The sequence below is a fragment of the Lepidochelys kempii genome, chromosome 8 (assembly GCF_965140265.1).
Source record: "Lepidochelys kempii isolate rLepKem1 chromosome 8, rLepKem1.hap2, whole genome shotgun sequence".
Taxonomy (NCBI): Eukaryota; Metazoa; Chordata; order Testudines; family Cheloniidae; genus Lepidochelys; species Lepidochelys kempii.
In genome coordinates this window covers 27,240,364-27,264,190 of record NC_133263.1, presented here as the reverse complement: position 1 = coordinate 27,264,190, position 23,827 = coordinate 27,240,364, and positions in this window count along the sequence as shown.

Here is a 23,827-nt window from a genome sequence, read left to right as displayed (position 1 = left end):
CTGGGAAACATAGTTTGGACACGTATTTTCCCCCCAAATCCTCCCAACCCTTGCACCCCACTTCCTGGGAAAGGTTTGTTAAAAATCCTCACCAATTTGCATAGGTGACCACAGACCCAAACCCTTGGATCTGAGAACAATGAAAAAGCATTCAGTTTTCTTACAAGAAGACTTTTAATAGAAATAGAAGTAAATAGAAGTAAAGGAATCACCTCTGTAAAATCAGGATGGTAGATACCTTACAGGGTAATTAGATTCAAAACATAGAGAATCCCTCTAGGCAAAACCTTAAGTTACAAAAAAGACACACAGACAGAGATAGTCATTCTATTCAGCACAATTCTTTTCTCAGACATTTAAAGAAATCATAATCTAACACATACCTAGCTAGATTACTTACTAAAAGTTCTAAGACTCCATTCCTGGTCTATCCCCGACAAAAGCAGCATATAGACAGACACAGATCCTTTGTTTCTCTCCCTCCTCCCAGCTTTTGAAAGTATCTTGTCTCCTCATTGGTCATTTTGGTCAGGTGCCAGCGAGGTTACCTTTAGCTTCTTAACCCTTTACAGGTGAGAGGATTTTTCCTCTGGCCAGGAGGGATTTTAAAGGGGTTTACCCTTCCCTTTATATTTATGACACACTCCCAGGCTTTATTCAAGCCTAAGTTAATTGTATCCAGTTTGCAAATTAATTCCAATTCAGCAGTCTCTCATTGGAGCCTGTTTTTGAAGTTTTTTTGTTGAAGAATTGCCACTTTTAGGTCTGTAATCGAGTGACCAAAGAGATTGAAGTGTTCTCTGACTGGTTTTTGAATGTTATAATACTTGAAGTCTGATTTGTGTCCATTTATTCTTTTATGTAGAGACTGTCCAGTTCGGCCAATGTACATGGCAGAGGGGCATTGCTGGCACATGATGGCATATATCACATTGATAGATGTGCAGGTGAATGAGTTTCTGATAGTATGGCTGATGTGATTAGGCCCTATGATGGTGTCCCCTGAATAGATATGTGGACACAGTTGGCAATGGGCTTTGTTGCAAGGATAGGTTCCTGGGTTAGTGGTTCTGTTGTGTGGTGTGTGGTTACTGGGGAGTATTTGCTTCAGGTTGGGGGGCTGATGATGTGTTGGAGAGGTTTTAGTTGGGGGCTGAAGGTGATGGCTAGTGGCATTCTGTTATTTTCTTTGTTGGGCCTGTCCTGTAGTAGGTAACTTCTGGGTACTCTTCTGGCTCTGTCAATCTGTTTCTTCACTTCAGCAGGTGGGTATTGTAGTTGTAAGAATGCTTGATAGAGATCTTGTAGGTGTTTGTCTCTGTCTGAGGAGTTGGAGCAAATGCGGTTGTATCGTAGAGCTTGGCTGTAGACAATGGATTGTGTGGAGTGGTCTGGATGAAAGCTGGAGGCATGTAGGGAGGCATAGCGGTCAGTAGGTTTCCGGTATCGGGTGGCGTTTATGTGACCATCGCTTATTAGCACCATGGTGTCCAGGAAGTGGATCTCTTGTGTGGACTGGTCCAGGCTGAGGTTGATGGTGGGATGGAAATTGTTGAAATCATGGTGGAATTCCTCAAGGGCTTCTTTTCCATGGGTCCAGATGATGAAGATGTCATCAGTGTAGTGCAAGTAGAGTAGGGGCATTAGTGGACGAGAGCTGAGGAAGCGTTGTTCTAAATCAGCCATAAAAAGGTTGGCATACTCTGGGGCCATGCCGATACCCATAGCAGTGCCGCTGAGGTTTGCTATGACATTATCGGGGATACTGTTCCTGATGGCTTGTAGTCCATCTTTGTGTGGAATGTTGGTGTAGAGGGCTTCTACATCCATAGTGGCTAGGCTGGTGTTATCAGGAAGATCACGGATGGATTGTAGTTTCCTCAGGAAGTCAGTGGTGTCTCGAAGATAGCTGGGAGTGCTGGTTGCATAGCGCCTGAGGAGGGATTCTACATAGCCAGACAAACAGTGCATCTCGTACAATGGCAAGGCTTTTATTTCATTTAATTTCTTTGGGCTTTCAGTGTCATGCACTTCAGCTCGTAACAGTCTGACCTCTTGAGACTAACATTTAGTTGTCACATGTTTGTGGGACTCTTCTGTTCATACCTGAAGGCGTTCCACATGCTGGTTAAAGATCTTGGTAAAATTCACCTTTCATTTATGACAGTGCCACCCACCAGTGAGTCACCATTGAGCCAACGTGATGAAGTTGTACCAGCCTAACAGACGAGAATTATCCCCTTGTGATTCTTTAAAAACAATCTGGTGTTCTTTTTTGTCTTCACCGAACAGAACAACTCTTAACATCCAGACTGTGTCTAAGGCACATTTATTGCTGTTAAAAACATTCCAATGTTGCAGTGGATAATTAGGTAACATATTCTCAGGTTTTCTAGTTAGAGTTAGTCCAGTACTACAAAATGATGTTTCTGAACAATTGTTCAAGATGCAAAGGTGTGGCTTAGTTCAGCCAGGCTTGCACCCTTTGTTATTCACTATTTGTGAACATTTGCAAGATAAAACTATTTTTTTGCACAAATGTTTGGGGAAAATGTTTGTATGAATATCCCTGTTCACATCCAACAGAATGCAAAACCAAGATTCCCTAGCTGAAATTCACTGTTTCAAAAGTTTCAGCTATACAGTCAGAAACCAGAAACAGTACTATATGGTTAATCACACACCACAAATCAGGATAAGTAAATAGTCAAAGAGATTATTTGCAAACAGCACACCGGCTGAGATCCATCTGTATAAACTCTTCAGCCAATAGTTTAATAAAAAAAAGTCTGTTCATAAATGATTTCTGAGCAGAAAAATAAGCTAAATTCACAATTAATATTATTTGCCATAGATTATTCAATCAGTGCTATTTATAGTATTCTCTCTACTTCTTTATGCTTACTACAGAGAATACTGAAAACACTGAGGTAGAATTATTTTCTAGAGCAATATCAACATTTTTAAGTATGACCACTGTATTACTGTACCCTTACTTACTGTTATATTTGCCTATACAGTCATACCCGTATGCATATCTAGCTCATTATTTGTAAATGCTTTGAGATGCATTTAGTATGCTGCATTTAGCCTGATTTAGTATGTAAATCATATAAAACAAACTATTCCTAAATAATATTCCAGAAATTTATTTCTTTGCAGGAAAGAAATGATTTACAGGTTAAATAGACTCCTACTTTGTTTTGACAATGTATAAATTCATCATCACTGCTTTTTCTTATATTGAGTACATAGCAATACCCCTTTTGTGCATTGCAGAACAACACAGAATGCTAGAAAACATGGAAGGCAGCCAAAGAAGCAAAAAGAAGATCCAGAGGAACACCAGAGAGCTAGGAAAACATGGGAGATGCCCAAAAGAGAATAATAAATGGCAAAGAAAAGATGAAAGAGGACAAAGAAGAGAATGTAGAGAGCATTTGCGAGCTGAAAAACCATAAGAGAGCCAGGAATTAAGGGTCTGATCCAAAGTTCTTTCAGGTAAATAGCCATTTTTTTCCATTTACTTCAATGGGCTTTGAATCAGGCCCTAAGAGAACATGGCACACATGATTGAAGAAGGAGAGAAACAAAATGAAGATTTAGGTATCTGGTTCACCAAAACTCTCTGGCTTCCTAATATGTTCAATTCTCTTGGGCAGCTTTGAAAATCTCAGCCTTATATTCTGAATGCCAAAGGAATTCCCATGGGAAAATATGAAATTCATAAGCCATAAAATCTGATTTTTCTACACACCCAGTTCCATGGCCCCCTATTAGCAAAATAGGCTGTAATATGCATGAACCCTTGATCAAAATCACATAGAAGCTTCTTACACCATTTTGAGCAGTTAAACCATCAGAAACACTATGAAAGGAGAAACAACAACAAGGATCCTTTGAGCTGGCAAAATACGAGAAAGTATGGGTTAAAAACTGTGTATGGTTAAAAAACAACATAAACTGTCCAACAAATCTCTCTCTCCCTCTCAACCTTTATACAGACTTCTAACAGGATCCTGTGTTCAGGAAACCTCCAAAACACTAAATAAGACAAAAAAGCTCCCAAGAAAACCAACCAAATGAAAAAGCACAACAACAATCCTTGGTTGCCTATTATAGCTAAAATTATAATAACACTTTGCATTTCTGCAGTGCCTTCCAGTGGAAGATCTGAGTTCTTTACAATAATTAATGATTCACACATCACATCAGCCCTATAAGGAATCTGAAGAACAGCAGCAATGCAACGTTTTTGCAAAGCTCCCAGCACACAGAGTATAAACCACTAATAACAATATATATGAAAGACGGGCATATTATATATTCCAGACACACAGAGGAATATGTACTTTCAGTCTAGGTTACTTTTATTTTTCATAAGGGAGATGCTTGGAAAAAAACAAGACAATACCAAGAACAAAGAACTAATGTATGATCTCTGTGAGAAAGCACAGTTGTATGTGTCTCTCACTCTTTGAGAGCAGCCTTAGAGCAGCGCCCCACCTTCCCCGCTGACAAAACAGAGACTTCTAACATTGGCTAAAGGTGAAGTATAAAGAAGGGAGGCATGACAGATATATCACTACGTACCGTTCAGAGAACTCTAGACAGCAAATTCTCACTGATGCGTAACCAATATAAAGTTAGGTCAGAATGAATATCTGGGGTCCCAGAAAGTTTCAGACTTTTACATGGACAAACCTCAAGGTGCTGTGGAAACTATGCATGAGGGAAAATCAGAATGAGATCACTGGAGTATAGCTGTAGTTCAGTGGTGGGCAACCTGTGGCCCGCGGGCAGAACGTGGCCCATCAGGGTAATCTGCTGGCGGGCTTCCAGACCATTTGTTTACATTTGCACAGCCACCCGCAGCTCCCAGTGGCCACGGTTTGCTGTTCCCAGTCAATGGGAGCTGTGGAAAGCAAGGCTATTTTGGTTATATAGGATTCTTGCACATGACTGTAAGGTATATTTGTGGACATTTGTATTAACATTTTCATGATATGTTTTTATTTTCACTGATCACCATGACAGATGGGAGGAGATGGCCGAGAGGATGAGCTTTACCCGCTCCAGCCTCAAGAGTTGGAGTCTGCTCTGATGCTTTGGAGCTGCGCAGCAGCCACTTGCATTCTGCCGACCCTCAGTGACACCCTGCCAGGTAGCCGGATACCTACTTAAAGAGGCCAGAGCACAATGGAGAAACAGGTGCGAAGACAAGTGAGGAAGGAATGGCGTATATTTAAACATGTACATCAGATCAGAAGCTGCCCAGAAGTATTCACTGTAACAGAGCTGGAACAGACACTGGGTAGCATCAAGTATGGAAGAACTGCGGGCTATGACAACATATCTCCAGAATTCCTGAAAAACCTTGTACCCCGTGCTCGGCTTTGGCTTGTGAAATTCTTCACCAGGGTCATTATGAAGGTAGGCTACCGAAGATATGGCACATCACAAAAGTGATTGGCTTCCCAAAGCCTGGAAAGGACCCAAGTCAAGCATCAAGCTATCATCCCATATCACTATTGTCAGTGTGCTTCAAGGCACTGGAGCGCTTGGTCCTACAGTGCATGTTACCTGATGTGGAGAGAATTTTGAGCCCTGACCAAGCTGGGTTTGGCTGAGGCTGTAGCACATGCGACCAAGTACTTATGCTGACCACATTTGTTGAAAATGGCTTCCACAGACACTTGAAAACAGGCGCTGTTTTCATTGATCTAACAGCTGTGTATGATATGGTATGGCACGCTGGCCTGCTCGTGAAGGTATCATGGGTCCTGCTACCTTGGGTCACAGGCAGTGTCGAACTGTTCCTCTGCGATAGGCAGTTCAGAGTCCATATCGGGGAGAAGACGAGTGCTTGAAGATGAAAGAGCAATGGGTTACCCCAGGGCTCTGTGCTTTCACCAACACTGGTCAATCTTTACATCACAACCTGCCAACAATGAAGTCATGAAAGTTCATTTACACAGATGACATCTGTTGTGGTACCCAGCTTGATGCCACCTTAAACTGGGACACGGTAAAGTTAGCTGACTAGTTTAAGACTTGGCACCTCCAGCCAAGTGTCATGAAAACAGTCTCCAGTTTGTTCCATCTTCATCACGCCAGCGCAACTCGAGAACTGAATGTTTATCTGAATGGTCAGAAGGTGAAGCATGAAGTAGAACTGATCTATCTAGGTGTGACCTTAGATCGTATACTGAGTTACCTTACCCACCTGAAAAAGAGAGTAGCTAACGTTAAGACATGCAACAATTTTCTTAGCAAACTGGCAGGTTCGTTATGAGATGCTTGTGCTCCAATTTTGCGGACGTCAGCTCTTGCCACCTCATATTCGGTGTCGGAGTACTGCACACCAGTTTGGAGTCCATCATCACACACCAAACTGGTGGATATGCAGTTACATGCCGCCATGTGTATAATCTCTGGCACCCTGCATCTGACTCCATTCCCATGGCTTCCAGTTCTGAACAATATTGCTCCTCCTCATATCAGATGAGAGGTTGCCACTGGCAAGTTACTGGAGAAAGTACGCGCCTTTTTAAACCACCAGCTGCACGTTTGCTGTCACGTTGCCCATTATGGTCTCATCTGCCAAGCCAGGATGTTAGGACAAAAACACTCTGGTGAGAGGAATGGGATATCTGTTATAATCCCCAACCAATCCCCCACTGCTGACCCCACAATTTGCCAACCTGGTTTTGACCTGCCCCATCACCAATGGTCCTTGTTGAACAGGTTTGGGACCGGGCAAGGTCTCTGTGCAGCCAACCAGTATCGCTGGGGCCTTCATGACAGCCCTTTGTGCAGCTGCAGCACAGCACAGATGATGACGCACATTGATTGCCTGCTTACTAGGTTCAGCGGTGGCCTAGAAGAACTGCTTCACACCACTGAAGATGCCATCGCTTGGCTAGGCGACTATGCACGTGCTAAATGAATTTTCACTTCTGAAGGTCATTTTGGGACTACATAACTAATGAGGGAGAGTAGAGTTGTTGTTGAGTCATCTGACCAAATCTGTAACAACTGGACCAGGACAGTGGGATAAGGAGCTACAGCTGCAGCTCCTATACAAGTTTATGTGGCAATTTTGTCAGTATATTTTCCATGCCAAAAACCAGAATTTCTTCCTTACTGATTTTATAAGTGATTTCCATTAATAACTTGTAAACTTGAGACAAGGAGTTGCAAGTACATACATGCCAAGACACCTGAGTTTCCTTTATGAGGCCACATATTTTTCTTGTTCTTTCTGATCCATAACTTTAACTCCATTTCTGTCACTTTTGGGTGTCTGTGACAGTCTGTACCACGTGTTCACCCTTTTTAGAAGATTATGATAAATTTTGTACAAAGTATGCCTTGTGAGGTATCATTTGAAAACTCATAATCTATTGAACATTATTGTCCTGGTAACATATGTATATCAACATTGTATGTAAAGTTATACGATTCCATTGTATAACATTGCTATAACATGCTCCAAATTGAAGTAAAGCAGGCCCAGACCAGTTTTTCAGAGACAAAGACATACTGGCATGCCAGCCAGATATCAAGGTAATCACATGAACTATTATGGACTATCACTTAGGGAAACAGCCATTCTTTGACAATAAGAAGGGTGTGAGTGAGAACTTTACAGTTTGGCAATGGACCAGCTGGGATCTTCTGTGTAAACAGACTGGCTATTGCCTGAACCCCAGCTGGAGTTAATCCTCAAAGAGGAGAGGAATGTACAAGAAGGAGAAACAGTGGCCTTCAAATCACCTCTCTCCTCCATCTTTACCCATGGCAGATACAACGCTTGAAAGACAAAGGAAGCATCATTGAATGGGGGGAGGGGTTCTGGCTGGAAGGCTTTTCAGCCAGCACAGACTGCTGCTCATCATTTATGGTGAGATAAAACCTTTGCTTTGACTCCATTTAGCTTGCTAAGTTAGGGTTAGTTTGCATATTATCTTTTATTTTCTTTGTATCCAGTTCTTACTTTATGCCTCATTATTTGTAGTCACTTAAAAATCTTTCTTTCTGTGATTAATAAACTTGTATTGTTTTACCTAAACCAGTGTGAGTATGGATTGAAGTGTTTGGGAACCTCTATTTGAGATAATAGGTCTGTTGCATATAATTTTCCATTGATGAAATGATGGACTTTCTATGAGCTTGTATTGTCCAAAAGGAGAGACCTGGGCAGTACAAGCCACACATTTCTGGGGACAAGTCTGGGACTGGGAGTTGGCTGATGTCACTCTGTATGTAATTCATGAATGGCTGGCCAGAGCATTCATATATTTCACTGGGAGTGATTTTGCATGCTATGTGTGAGCACGACCTGGAATGGTTTGTTCTCACAGCAAAGCAGTGCAAAAGACATCCCAGGTGGAGATTTAAGGAGACACAGCTGTTCAGCAGTCCAGATTGTACCCTCGGTAATATCAAAGTGCCTTACACATTTTTTAAAAAATATAAATTTAACAGTAAAAATTAAATCCACACCAAAAGGCTTATCAGTGTCATATGAAAAAGCTCAGTTAATGGCCTCAATTAAAAGATGACATTGTACATCATGTTTTGTATTCTTTGAGGCCTCCAGTTGTGATTCTGACCATAGTTTAATTTGGCTGCTTAAGGCTTACTCTACACACAAAGTTGTGCTGGATTAACTAAAGGCATGATTCTAAATGGATTAATTAAATTAAACTAGGTCAGTTCATCTGACTCTACTTTTAAAAAAGCTAACTCCCCCTTTCAAACCTCTATTTAAAATAACCACTACTGATCATTTGTTTCCCTTCTTTTCAATGGATTACTTCACCGGTTTTAATATATTTGTGTTAACAACAAAGGTATTTTAATATATTTATTTTAATTGTCTTTAAACAGCCCCTCTATTTGCTCTGGCAAGGCTGATGCTATTAGATACATTATTAATTATTATTTTTATTTTTAAAAGTTGAGCAACAGGTAACAGTAAAGCTTGCTAACAGAAACCTGCCTTGGCACTGCATGCAGAAGCCTGCCAAATTCTGTAGCAGTTGAAAAAGGGGTGAGATTGCTGGATTGTACATCATCCTGAGCTCTCAGTCCTTATTCAGAGATACCAAGGCTAGAAGGGACCACTGTCCTATTCTGACCTCTTGTGTAACACAGACCATAAAACTTCCCCAAAATAATTCTCTTTGAGCTAGAACTTTGAACTTTGAACTATATCTTTTAAAAGGAATCTAATCTTGATTTAAAAATTGTCAGTGATAGAGAATCCACTATGACCCTTGGTAAACTGTTCCAATGGTCAATTACTGACACTTAATAATTTACACATTATTTCCTGTCTGAATTTGTCTAGCTTCAACTTCAAGTCATTGTACCTTGGTATGCCTTTCTCTGCTAGATTGAGGAGTCCATTATTAAATATTTGTTTACAATGGAGACTTTAATCATGTCAACCCTTACCCTTCTCTTCTATTTACATTTGGCTCTATTAAAATATATATGGTTTGCTTGCTTCTAGTTTACAAAGAGATCTAGGTCACTCTGCATCAGTGACCAGTCCTCTCCATTATTTACCCCCAATCTTTGCGTCCTCTGCAAATTTGATCAGTGATGATTTTATGTTTTCATCCAGATCATTGATAAAAATGTTAAATAGCGTAGAGCCAAGAACTGATCTCTGTGGGACCCCACTAGAAACACAACCACTCAATGATTCCCCATTTATAATTGCTTTGTGAGCCCAATCAGTTAGCCAGTTTTTAATCCATTTAATGTGTACCCTGTTACATTTTGTATTGTTCTAGTATTTTATTCAGAATATTTTTTTGTTTATTAAACACAGGGCCAGACTTAGGGAAAATGACGCCCTGGGCAAACTTGTATTTTGGTGCCCTTCCCCTGGCTGCACCTGCCCAGGTGCCCTTGAGACCGCCTCCTGTCCCTTAGCGGTCTGCAGTGTCATTCCACACAGGAGAATCCTCCCCACAGGACTGGGATAGAGCTAGGAGGCTCTGGCTCTCTAAAAGGCTCTCTCCTTCCTCCTCCACTCCCCTGTAGCTGCCCCCTGATCACCCATTCCCAGATAAACAGGCACAGGGACAAATCTGGGGACGGATTCTGTATGGGAGGCTGGAGGGAAAAGATCTCTTCGGAAGGGGCAGGGAGGTGTTCGCTCAGCACTGAGCTCAGACAGAGGTGGGTTCCCCACTGCCATCTGGATTGCAGCAGGTGAAAGGTGAGTGGGGCAGGGCGAGGCAAGAGACTGCCTGCAGCTTGAGGCTCTGGGTTTCCTGAATCCCGCTTGCTGTCAAGCTGCAGAGGCAGCATGTCCTGGGGAGGGATCGAGGATATGTAGCCACATGCAGCTCCTGGCAGTCAGCCTGAGTGCAAGGCAACAGTGGCAACAGCAGGAGAAAAGCCAAAGAGGGGACCCTTGCAGCAGCTTCACAGTCCTGTGGCTCCTGAGCACCCCCACAACTGGGTCAGGTCGGGCATGGCAGCTCCCCTCCCTCATTCCCTGTGTTAGACCCCAGCAGCTGTGCTGCATCATGGGGAGCCAAATGAGCCAACACCACCACTGCTGTGATTGCTGAGGTGATTTATCACCCTCTTGACCACTGTGTCCCCTCACCCTGGTGGTCGCCCACATCACTCATCTGTAATATCGGCCCTGATTAAATATAGCAAAATCAAAGCTACTCAGCAGCCTTCTTCCCATCTTGACTGTGCAAGGATCCTACCTTAAAATCTGAGTATTCCAGACAATACCTTCCTCTTTAGAAGGCTACTCCCACAATGTATTCAGGGGAGGAACTTGAGTTCAGTGAAGCAGCAGGAATTATCCTGCAGCTTTCTGCAGATATCTAAATCCAACTAATGTAAGGAACCTTCACCATGGGTTGTCAGCAGCATTTGAACCCAGGGTCTTCAGCAACAATCTTCTGCTACTACAAGTTCATGTATGAAAGAGCTAAGAACTGTCACAGTCCCTAAGGCTGTCCTTTCTGAAACCCTTTTCCAGTCATCTGAATGCACCCGTTTCAAGTGACTAGCCCATGACTCCATTTCTCGGGAGGGGGGGAAACAACCTATAATCCAACCACTCTTGGACCGGGTCTCCAGGTTTGCACAGTTGCCAACTATGATATCTACCAAGCCCAATGGGCTTGGCACCTCCAAGTGTTTCCCTTCAGAAGTCTGTGGGACAGTAACAGTATGTACCGCACAGAAGCAGCTTCTTTAAAACAAAATATGATTTATTTACCAAAAATAAATCTTAGAGAAATGGATTTCAAACAACCAAACAACCTATATACATATTGTCTTCTCTATGTTTGGAATTTCCCTCAAACTCCTAGGTGAACATGACTTAGCCTTGGTGCCTTCCATTTTCTGGAAAACCATATTACATCCCACTTGCTGCAGATCCTGGCTCTGTCAGTCCGTGCTAGCCTGCAGCAGCTGACAATCCCCCCCCACCCCTTCTCTTTCTACTGGGAGGATCTTGTTACTGATCAGTGTCTTGTCTTGTCTTTTGAGCTCCAGCCTTTGAAAACAGCTGTGTCTTTAGAGATGGGGTTTTGGATTTGTCTCTTCACAGTTAACCTGGCTATTATGTTTGTTGGTATGTTCCTTATCTATGCCATTATGTTGCTTGTCATGCTTAGTTCTCCTAACAGCCCTCTTCTGATCTAACTCCATAGTAAGTAACACACCATAAACACATGCACAAAGGAATGTATGATATTCATAAAAATAATAGTTCCAAGTTCTCCATTATGCCTCCTGTGAAGTATTTAAGCATTTTGTTGTCCCATTGACGTCAATACAACTATTAATGTACTTAAAGTTCACCATGTGCTTAAGTACTTTGCAGAATTAGGACCTATGTCATTAGCTGGAGGCAGTAAAAAGTACTATCCACTGTGGACCTGTCACAGTGGGGATGGATAACACTTCAGAAGCAAGTGATACTGATAGGATGGGGCAACTGCTTACTACCCTGTTAAAAGAAAAGGAGTACTTGTGGCACCTTAGAGACTAACAAATTTATTTGAGCATAAGCTTTTGTGAGCTACAGCTCACTTCATCAGATGCATGCAGTGGAAAATACAGTGGGGAGATTTTATATACACAGAGAACAGCAAACAATGGGTGTTACCATACACACTGTAATGAGAGCCATCAGGTAAAGTGAGCTACTACCAGCAGGAGAGAAGGGGGAAAAAAAACAAAACAAAACAAAAAAACCCTTTTGTAGTGATAATCAAGGTGGGACATTTCCAGCAGTTGACAAGAATGTGTGAGAAAATAAATATGGGGAAATAGTTTTAAAAACTTCCCCAAGGTACAAACTTTGCCTTGTCCTTGAACAGTATGCTGCCACCACCAAGCATTTTAAACAAAGAACAGGGAAAGAGACCACTTGGAGATGTCTTCCCCCAAAATATCCCCCCAAGCCCTACACACCCCCTTTCCTGGGGAGGCTTGAGAATAATATCTGAACCAATTGGTTACAAAATCATCAAAGACCCAAACCCCTGGATCTTGAACAATGGAAAAATGAGTCTGGTTCTCTACTCTGTACCCTGTTAAATGTGACTTTAAGACAATGGAAGTGTTAATACAAGAAAAAATACGAGTCTTCTGTGGAAATCGTAGTGAAATCGGTGATTTAAAAACTACAGAATAAAAACAAAATGTAATGCAGGTATCCAAAGAAGCAAAACTTCAAAACCGGAGCAGACAGGGCTTGCTTAGCTTCTTCAGGCAAGTTTGTCTAGCAGAAGGAAAATTTCAAATCCAAGCAGTCAAAGCTTGTTAGCCTTGGAAGGCAAGTGGAATACAGTAGAACCATTGATATCTTTTCCTAGCAGGCCAGCGGGTTATGATATGGCATTCTCATGAGCTGAATAGCATGGATTGGCCTAACTTGGCATTACATCCAAAATTCATTTGTTATAGAAACAGTCCAGCAAATCATGCTGATTTCTACAGATTTTGACCCAGGCCTATCAGGCCTATAAAATGGAAATGGTAATGGATTTCGGATAACGGCCACACATATTGCGAGTTCGAATGATAGAATTCTTCATGAGGCTTAGCTTAATGGAGGAATGAATGGTGATGCTGTACTGTTCCCCGTGTCAGAAAAGATGCTCTGGGATGAAAGAGAGAGAGGCATCCAAGGCTCATTAACTTCATACATGGGCATTCATATTCTATTTAGCAAGACTCCACATTGAGCCAATTTCCATTTACAGTATATTCCTAAAGGTGGAAGCAACAGGGAAATGAAATTGCTTCATTTACCAGAATTACAGCTCCTTTTGTATAAAATTTTAATCATTTTATATATGACAACCTTATGCTTAATGTTTTTGGAATACTCTTCATAAAACATTATTTAGCAAATGCACCATAGGCTCTCCCACTGAGCACATTTCAGTTTTCAATTGCTGTGCTAATCTCGTTTGAATATATGCAGTATTTAATCTTAATTATGATGCTGAAGTCTATACAATGTTAATTATTCATTTCACATGTTCCTTCCACTTTATTGTAACTCCTAATTTGCTTAAACAAAATGTAGCTTTTAATTATAGCAGTGAGAATTTGGGAGAAACCTGCCTGGCAAGCAAGTGTGAATTTTTCAGTTTTGTTTTGCTTTAAGGGGAGGGGTGATAAGGGAAAATTTGCCAAATTGGTGAGCAAAGGGATACTGAATTACATAGGAAGCTGCCTCCCCTAGCAAGACACACTGAGGTAGTTTGAATCATCTGGAACACTTTTGCTGATGTTTGCTGAGTCAGAACTCTGAAGAAACATAGATTCTGACAAACTAACATAATATCATTTAAAAAAAATAAAAAGTTTTGTTGATAAAGGTAATAGCTTTGAAATAATATCCCTAGACTTCTGTAATACTTTGAATAACAAATTAGAATCATTTAAAGTTAACTTGGCACACATTAACTGGATTAAAAGCTGGTTTACTGATAGGTCATCAATGAGTGTTTCTGTGTTTCTTAAGGGGGCCACAGGGATCTGTTCCTGGCCCTACACTATTTAACATTTTAACAAATGACCTGGAAGAAAATGTAAAATCATCCCTGATAAAGATTGCAGATAACACAAAGGTTCAGGGAGTGGTAAATAATGAAAAGGGTAAATCACTGATGCAGAGCAATCCAAATTGCTTTGTAAACTGGGTACAAGCAAGTGATATTCCTTTTAATAAAGCCAAATGCAAATGTATGCATCTAGAAAAAAATGTAAATGATACTTGCAAGAAGGGATCTCTATCCTGGGAAGCAGTGACTCTGGAAAACATTTGAGGACATGGTGAATAATCAGTTGTATATGAGTTTCCTGTGTGATACTGTGGCCTAAAGGGCTAATACAATCCTTGGATACATAAATAGGGGAATCTTGTGTAGGTGTAGAAAGGTTATTTTACCTCTGTATTTGAATCTGGTTTGACTGCTGCTGGAATACTGTGTCCATTTCTAGTGTTCACAAGTCAAGAAGGATGTTGATGAACTGGAAAGGGTTCAGAGAAGAGCCACAAGAATGATCAAAGGATTAGAAAACCTGCCTCATATATTTAGCTCAATATATTTAGCTTAACAAAGAGAAGACTAAAGAGTAACTTCACTACAGTCTAGAAGTACCTACCTGGGGAACAAATGTTTAATAATGAGCTTTTCAATCTGGCAGGTATCACACGATCTTATGGCTGGAAGACATGAAGAGCTCAATCTATTTATCTTAACAAAGAGAAAGTTAAGAAGTGACTTGATCACACTCTAAAATAAATATTTGATAATGGACTCTTCAATTTAGCAGAGAAAGTTATCACAAGATACAATGGCTTGAAAATGAAGCTAGACAAATTCAGACTGGAAATAAGGTCTACATTTTTAACAGAGATGGTAATTAATCATTGGAACAATTTATCAAGGATCATGGTGGATTCTCTTGCACTGGTAATTTTTAAATCAAGATTGGATTAATTGTTTTTAAGATATGCTCAAATTTATAAGGGATTATTATTTTGGGGAGGTTCTATGCCCTGGAGGTCAGACTAGGTAATCATAATGGTCCCACCTGGCCTTGGAATCTTTGAATCTATGTTTAGACTGAGTTATGTTTGGTAATGAAGTCAAACCCCAGGAAAGGGATGGCTCACTGATACCACATGTGCATAAGCCTTTTGCTGGAACTTCCCTGCTCATTTTAGTCATGTGAAGAGCGACAGGGTAAGGCAAGTTGGCTTTGGCCTGTAATTTCTGCAGTAAAGAGAGTTAAACGTCTGAATTATGCCTCTATCCACAGCTGTGCAAGAAGGGGGGAGGGAACGCACCACTTAGGTAGCAAAGGCATGGTGGACAAGGCATGTTGTCTCAAGAACCATGCTGATATTCTTGGTACATTTTGAAAAGATGCAGTCATTGGTCTCCTGTTGATGGTGTCTGGTGGATAGGAGGAGACATGCCATATTTTGTCCTCCTATTGGGCCTGTCCAAGTTGGGACAGCTAATGTTGCTAGCTGATACACCTCCCTTGCATATCCTCAGTGCACCCAGCTAAAATATGGTTGTCTCTTTAATGGTATGGGCTGCTTGCAGGCTCCCCACAAACACACACACACACACTTCTGCACCATCACTACACAAAGTATTTCTGACCCTCCATAATGTAGGATTGTTTTTCAAAGTACACAACCAACTTTTGTGCAAATGGTCCTTACATTCATCTTCTTTATATTCTAATTTTCCAGCAGCCTTTGAATTAAGTAGAATGTCCAGAGCTGCCTAACCAACTGGAAAGAGACAGTTCCTGAGAAGCAAGTGTCTCATTTACATGCATCTTATCCTGTGGTGTAAATCTTTTCCTTGTTGACACCAAGAAATATTATTCTACTCTAAAAGGTAAAAAAGTTAAACTGCCTTGAATGCATTTTTTGTTTTTTATTTTCCTTCTGATGTACATTTGATACTTTTTCCCTATCATGCTGACCTATATTGTTTCATTGTTCCTCCCCTGTTTGTCTGCCTCCATCTTTGGTCTCTTGTCTTACACCTCTCTTGTAAGGTCTTTGGGGCAGGGACCATCTTTTTGTTTTGTGTTTGTACAGAGCCTACCACAATGAGGTTCTAAGGCCATGACTGGGGCTCCTAGGTCCTACCACTGTCAAGGTTCTTTCCCCACTCTGAACTCTAGGGTACAGATGTGGGGACCTGCATGAAAGACCCCTGAAGCTTATTCTTACCAGCTTAGGTGAGGCAGGTAAACGCTGCCACCACCAAAGTGTTACACAAAGAACAGGGGAAGTGCCCACTTGGAAATGTCTCCCCCCCAAAAAATCCCCCCAAGCACTACATCCCCTTTCCTGAGGAAGGCTTCAGAGTAACAGCCGTGTTAGTCTGTATTCGCAAAAAGAAAAGGAGTACTTGTGGCACCTTAGAGACTAACCGATTTATTTGAGCATAAGCTTTCGTGAGCTACAGCTCACTTCATCAGATGCATACTGTGGAAAGTGTAGAAGATCTTTTTATATACACAGAAAGCATGAAAAAATACCTCTTCCCACCCCACTCTCCTGCTGGTAGTAGCTTATCTAAAGTGATCACTCTCCTTACAATGTGTATGATAATCAAGTTGGGCCATTTCCAGCACAAATCCAGGTTTTCTCACCCCCCACCCCACAAACCCACTCTCCTGCTGGTAATAGCACTCTCCTGCTGGTAATAGCTTATCTAAAGTGACCATTCTCCTTACAATGTGTATGATAATCAAGGTGGGCCATTTCCAGCACAAATCCAGGGTTTAACAAGAACGTCTGGGGGAGGGGGGGGTAGGAAAAAACAAGGGGAAATAGGTTACCTTGCATAATGACTTAGCCATTCCCAGTCTCTATTCAAGCCTAAGTTAATTGTATCCAATTTGCAAATGAATTCCAATTCAACAGTTTCTCGCTGGAGTCTGGATTTGAAGTTTTTTTGTTGTAATATCGCAACTTTCATGTCTGTAATCACGTGACCAGAGAGATTGAAGTGTTCTCCGACTGGTTTATGAATGTTATAATTCTTGACATCTGATTTTTGTCCATTTATTCTTTTATGAAGAGACTGTCCAGTATGACCAATGTACATGGCAGAGGGGCATTGCTGGCACATGATGGCATATATCACATTAGTAGATGTGCAGGTGAACGAGGCTCTGATAGTGTGGCTGATGTTATTAGGCCCTGTGATGGTGTCCCCTGAATAGATATGTGGACACAGTTGGTAACGGGCTTTGTTGCAAGGATAGGTTCCTGGGTTAGTGGTTCTGTTGTGTGGTATGTGGTTGCTGGTGAGTATTTCCTTCAGGTTGCGGGGCTGTCTGTAGGCAAGGACTGGCCTGTCTCCCAAGATATGAGAGAATCTTGGGGAAGGCTTGATAAAAATCCTCACCAATTTGCATAGATGAACACAGACCCAAACCCTTGGATCTTAAGAACAATGAAAAAGCAATCAGGTTCTTAAAAGAGAATTGTAATTAAAGAAAAAGTAAAAGAATCACTTCTGTAAAATCAGGATGGTAAATACCTTACAGGGTAATCAGATTCAGAACATAGAGAATCCCTCTAGGCAAAACCTTAAGTTACAAAAACAGGAATATACATTCCATTTAGCACAACTTATTTTTTCAGCCATTTAAACAAAACAGAATCTAATGCATATCTAACTAGATTGCTTACTAACTCTTTACAGGAGTTCTGACCTGCATTCCTGTTCTGGTCCCGGAAAAAGCATCACACAGACAGAGAGAACCCTTTGTTTCCCTGCCTCTTCCAGCTTTGAAATTATCTTGTCTCCTCATTGGTCATTTTGGTCAGGTGCCAGCGAGGTTATCTTTAGCTTCTTAACCCTTTACAGGTGAAAGGGTTTTTCCTCTGACAAGGAGGGATTTAAAGGTGCTTATCTTTCCCTTTATATTTATGACATGCCCCCCAAATCACAGATAGGGTGAAACACTGGCTGGGATTTCTTTCTGGAGCTCTAGGAGAAAACAGAGTTAATAAGACACATGCACCTCTAAATATACTACCGAGTATATAAAGACTAACAATATTTTCCACATCTCAAGGACGATTTTAACCAGTTGATTCTGGGAAACTTTCACGGGAGAGTGCATCAGCCACTTTCTTACAAGCTCCTGAGATGTGTTGGATGTCGAAATCAAAATCTTGGAGAGCTAAACTCCACCGAATACGTTTGTCATTTCCCGTGGCGATATGAAGCCACTGTAGCGCAGCAGGGTTGGTTTGCAGGTGGAAACGCCGTCCCCAAACATATGGGCATAGCTTTTCCAGAGCGTAGACAATTGCGTAACATTCTTTTTCACTGACTGACCAGTTGCTTTCCCTCTCAGACAGTTTTTTGCTGAGAAACACTACAGGGTGGAATTCTTGATTCCTGCATTAAATTCTGAATTGAATTCCTTCCTGCATTAAAACTGCTCCCACACCACAGTCGGACGCATCTGTGGTTACTAGGAACGGTTTGTCAGAGTCTGGGGCCCTTAGCACAGGGTCAGACATGAGTATCGCTTTAATCTTGTTAAAGGCCTTCTGACACTCTTCGGTCCACTGAACGGCATTTGGTTAGGTCTGTCAGTGGGGTGGCAATTTGGCGGTATTGCGGTACAAATCACCTGTAATATCGGGCCAAGCCTAAGAAGGATTGGACCTGTTTTTTTGACTTTGGGACAGGCCACGTTTGGATAGCATCCACTTTGGCCTGTAGGGGGTTGATAGTTCCTTGACCCACCTGGTGTCCAAGGTAAGTCACTTTGTTTAGGCCTATTTGACACTTCTTAGCCTTAACAGTTAGTCCTGCCTCCCTTATGCGCTCGAAGACTTTTTGTAGATGTTCCAGGTGTTCCGCCCAGGAATCCGAAAATAAGGCCACATCGTCAAGGTAGGCGACTGCATATTCTCCTAATCCCGCTAGGAGACCATCTACAAGTCTTTGGAAGGTGGTGGGTGCATTCTGCAGCCCGAAAGGAAGTACATTAAATTCATACAGCCCGACATGTGTGGTAAAGGCTGACCTTTCCTTGGTGGATTCATCTAGCGGTACCTGCCAGTACCCCTTGGTTAAGTCCAAGGTTGAGATGAACTGGGCCCATCCCAGTTTCTCTAATAGTTTATCTGTGTGTGGCATTGGATAGTTGTCTGGGCAAGCTACAGCATTTAGCTTACGGTAGTCCACGTAAAAACGTATCTCCCCATCTGGTTTGGGAACTAGAACCACTGGAGATGCCCATGCACTGCGAGAGGGGCGGATTACCCCCATTTGTAGCATATCCTGGATCTCCCATTCTATAGTAGTTTTAGCTTGAGGAGACAGCCGGTAAGGTTGGACTTTAATTGGGTGAGCATTACCTGTGTCAATGGAGTGGTGTGCCTGTTCAGTCAGTCCTGGAGTGGCTGAGAACGTCAGCGCGTAGCTAGTGCACAGCTCCTTGATCTGCTGTCGCTGCATATGCCCAAGGGTCCTAGAGAGGTTCACCTCTTCCATGCCACCACCACTTTTCCCTTCGTAGTAGACACCTTCAGGCCACTTAGCATCATCTCCTCCCTGAGTTGTAAACTGAGAAACCTTTAATTCTTGGGAATAAAAGGGCTTTAGAGAATTAATATGGTACACCTTAGGCTTTCGGTTGGAGGTGGGGAACGCTATGAGATAATTAACAGCTCCCAGGTGCTCCTGGACCATGAATGGCCCTTCCCACGACACTTCCATTTTATGGGCCTGCAGCGCCTTTAAGACCATGACCTGGTCCCCTAATTTGAAGGAACGCTCTCTGGCATGTTTATCATACCAGGCTTTTTGCTCTTTTTGAGCATCCTGTAGGTTTTCTTTAGCAAGGGCTGAAGAGGTTCGGAGGGTGTTTTGTATGTTGGTTACAAAGTCCAGAATGTTCCTGGAGAAGGTATAAATCCCTCCCATTGCTGCTTCACCAACTGTATTGGCCCCTTACCCTCGTGGCCATATACAAGTTCAAATGGTGAAAACCCTAAATTGGGATGTGGTACAGCTCTGTAGGCAAAGATCAACTGCTACAACACAAAAAGCAACTGCTGCAACTCCCAGTCATTGGAGTGCTCATTTACATATCATGGTCCCCAAAGTTCCATTAAATTTCTTCACCAGGCCATTTGTTTGATGATGGTAAGGGGTGGCAACCAAGTGATTTACCCCATGAGCTTCCCAAAGGCTTTCCATATCTCCTGCCAGAAAATTAGTTCCTGCATCTGTGAGGATGTCGGAGGGCCAACCTACAGTGGCAAAAGTGTCTGCTAGTGCCTGGCACACACTTTTAGCCCTAGTGTTGCTTAGAGCTATTGCTTCCAGCCATCAGGTGGCAAAATCCATGAAAGTCAGTATGTACTGCTTTCCTCTGGGTGTCTTTTTCAGAAAAGGATCCGGAATATCCACAGCTACTCGCTGAAATGGAACTTCAATGATGGGGAGTGGCTGAAGAGGGGCTTTGACCTGGTCTTGGGGTTTTCCCACTCTTTGGCATACCTTACAAGATCAGACATAGGTAGAAACATCCTTGCCCATTCCCTCCCAGTGAAATGACCTCCCCAAACGGTTTTTTGTCCTGTTCACCCCACCATGGCCACTAGGATGATTGTGGGCTAAGTTCAAGAGCTTGACCAGGTACTTAGTTGGAACTACCAACTGTCTCTGAGGATGCCAGTCTTCCTGGTGTCCACCAGAAAGAGTTTCCTTGTATAAAAGTCCTCTTTTACAAGAAACCTGGATCGATTAGAAGAGCTGAGAGGCAGTGGGTTGCTCCGTGCTGCCGTCCAAGCTCTCTGGAGGCTTTCATCTGCTTCCTGTTCGGTCTGGAACTGTTCCCTTGATGCTGGAGACATCAGTTCCTCATTGGATTGTGGACCTAGGCTTGGTCCCTCTGGAAGCGATGTAGGGGATGGGGCTGTGTCCGTTGACTGTGAACCGCTCTCCGCTGGTGCACTATGTTGGGGTTCAGGCTCCAGCTGACCCTCTGGTGTAGGGTTATCGGCTGCTGCCGGTTCAGGTTCGGTGGGGCCCTCTGGTGTTGAGGTTGCAAGTACTGGATTCAGTGCTGGCAATGGGTCTGGTGCTGGTTGTTCCGCCGGTTCTGGTTCTGGGACTGGCTCTGTCTTGGTCTCTGTGACTGGATCCACTACTGTTGTTGCAGACGTTGGCATGGGGTCCGGTTCCATCACCTCTGACTGGGTCCTGGTAGAAGTTTCCAGAACAGAGCTAGGCGTGACGGCTTGCTTAGCCTGGCTGCAGGTGACCATTCCCACCCTCTTGGCTAGCTTCACATAATTGGCCAAGTCTTCCCCCAACAGCATGGGGATAGGATAATCATCATAGACTGCAAAAGTCCACGTTCCTGACCAGTCCTTGTACTGGACAGGCAACTTGGCTGTAGGCAAATTGAAAGAGGTGGACTTGAAGGGTTGAATTGTCACTTGGATCTCTGGGTCAATTAAATTGGGATCCACTAAGGAAGCATGGATAGCTGACACTTGTGCTCTGGTGTCCCTCCACGCAGTGACCTTCTTCCCGCCCACACTCACAGTTTCCCTGCAGTCTGAGGGTATCTGGGAGGTATCTGGGCCTGAGGACCTCTGGTGTCATTCCGGTGCAATGAACAGTAATTTGTTGGGGTTCTTGGGGCAGTTGGCCTTCACATGCCCCGGCTCATTACATTTAAAACATCGTCCAGCTGACGAGTCACTGGGGCGAGGTGGATTGTTGGAGAACGGTGTGGCAGGACAATAAGGTGTCTGGAATATTCCTTGGTGTGTAGTTGGGGCCTTGGGCTGCCCCCGGTAGTAGGGTGTGGTCTGAGGGTGTCCCTTCTGGTATGCACTCCAACTGCAACCAGGGCTGTTCCTCTCTTCTCCCTTCACCCATTTTGTTCCGGCTTGCCCCGCCTCTCTGGTGGTCTGGGACTGCTCGTATCGATCAGCATAAGACTCTGCTGAGTCTATTTCCTTATCCCATAAACACTGTTTTATTTCCTCCTTGGACATATTCAGGAATTGCTCCTGAGCTATCAAATTACACATTCCTTCAAAGCTAGTGACACCCTTCCTTGGACCCATTTATCAAACAGATCCTTCATCTGGTTTAGATAAGCCACATTACTTAGTCCAGACCCTCTCTTAAGGGTTCAAAATTTTACTCTGTACTTTTCAGAAGTAATTTGAATTTAATTTGCTTTAAAACCAAATCCTTGAACTTATTATCGTCAGAAGCCTCATCAATAGGCATCTTATTGAACATGTCCAGAGCTCTTCCAGTCAATTTTGCAACCAATGTGGTCATCTTGTGAGCTTCAGAAATTTTATGGAGAGTGCACAGTCTTTCAAAGGTGAAAAAATATTCAGCAATATCACTGGATTCATCATACTGTGGACATAGTCGCTCCCATTTGTGTATTATTGGGGAAGGATTGTTAGGGTTATCTAGTAGATTCCGCTCAGCCCTTACCTTTACTCTTTTTCCTTCTCCTCCATTTCTTTTTCCTTTGCCTCCATAGCTCTCCTGTGGGCAGCCTCTTGGTTTTTTTCTGCCTCTTTCACTGCCTCCAGTTCTCTCCTGTGGGTAGCCTCTTTGGCTGTTTCTGCCTTGGGCTCTGTCATGTTTGCCTCTCTGTTTTTAACTAACTTTACACCCGAGAGTTATAAATAAAACAAAGAAAATTTTGGCTTGTGAAAAAAAAATAGGTTGTGCTGTAAGTGGATACCGATGTTCTTTGATAGTGATTGTCAGCCTACAGAAAAATCCTTAAAAAAAAACAAACTAACACCTTTGTCTCCAGGCAAATAGACAGAAAAAGCCTCTAGTTGCTCTTAGCTAAAAAACCCAAAAACCTATTCAGGTCTGTGAAAAACTTGTGAATTTCCCTGCAGGAGGTTAACTACCCTGCCTTTAGGTAGAGAAACTCCAGCTCACAAAAGCAAGCTCCCTTTTGTTATGCTTGTTGCTTTGTCCCCTTTTACAAAACTCTTTAAAATCTTTAAAAACCCTTCTGTGCTTCTTGTTAAAAAAAAAATCTCAAAATGATTTCAAATTAATCCCACCGCTCTGCCACCATGTCAAGGTTCCTTCCCCACTCTGAACTCTAGGGTACAGATGTGGGGACCTGCATGAAAGACCCCCAAAGCTTATTCTTACCAACTTAGGTTAAATGCTGCCACCACCAAAGTGTTACACAAAGAACAGGGGAAGTGCCCACTTGGAAAGTCTCCTCGCAAAATATCCCCCCAAGCACTACACCCCCTTTCCTGGGGAAGGCTTGATAAAATCCTCACCAATTTGCATAGATGAACACAGACCCAAACCCTTGGATCTTAAGAACAATGAAAAAGCAATCAGGTTCTTAAAAGAGAACTGTAATTAAAGAAAAGGTAAAAGAATCACCTCTGTGAAATCAGGATGGTAAATACCTTACAGGGTAATCAGATTCAAAACATAGAGAATCCCTCTAGGCAAAACCTAAGTTACAAAAAGACACAAAAACAGGAATATACATTCCATTCAGCACAACTTATTTTATCAGCCATTTAAACAAAACAGAATCTAACGCACATCTAACTAAATTGCTTACTAACTCTTTACAGGAGGTCTGACCTGCATTCCTGTTCTGGTCCCGGCAAAAGCACCACACAGACAGGGAGAACCCTTTATTCCCGCCCCCCTCCAGCTTTGAAAGTATCTTGTTTCCTCATTGGTCATTTTGGTCAGGTGTCAGCAAG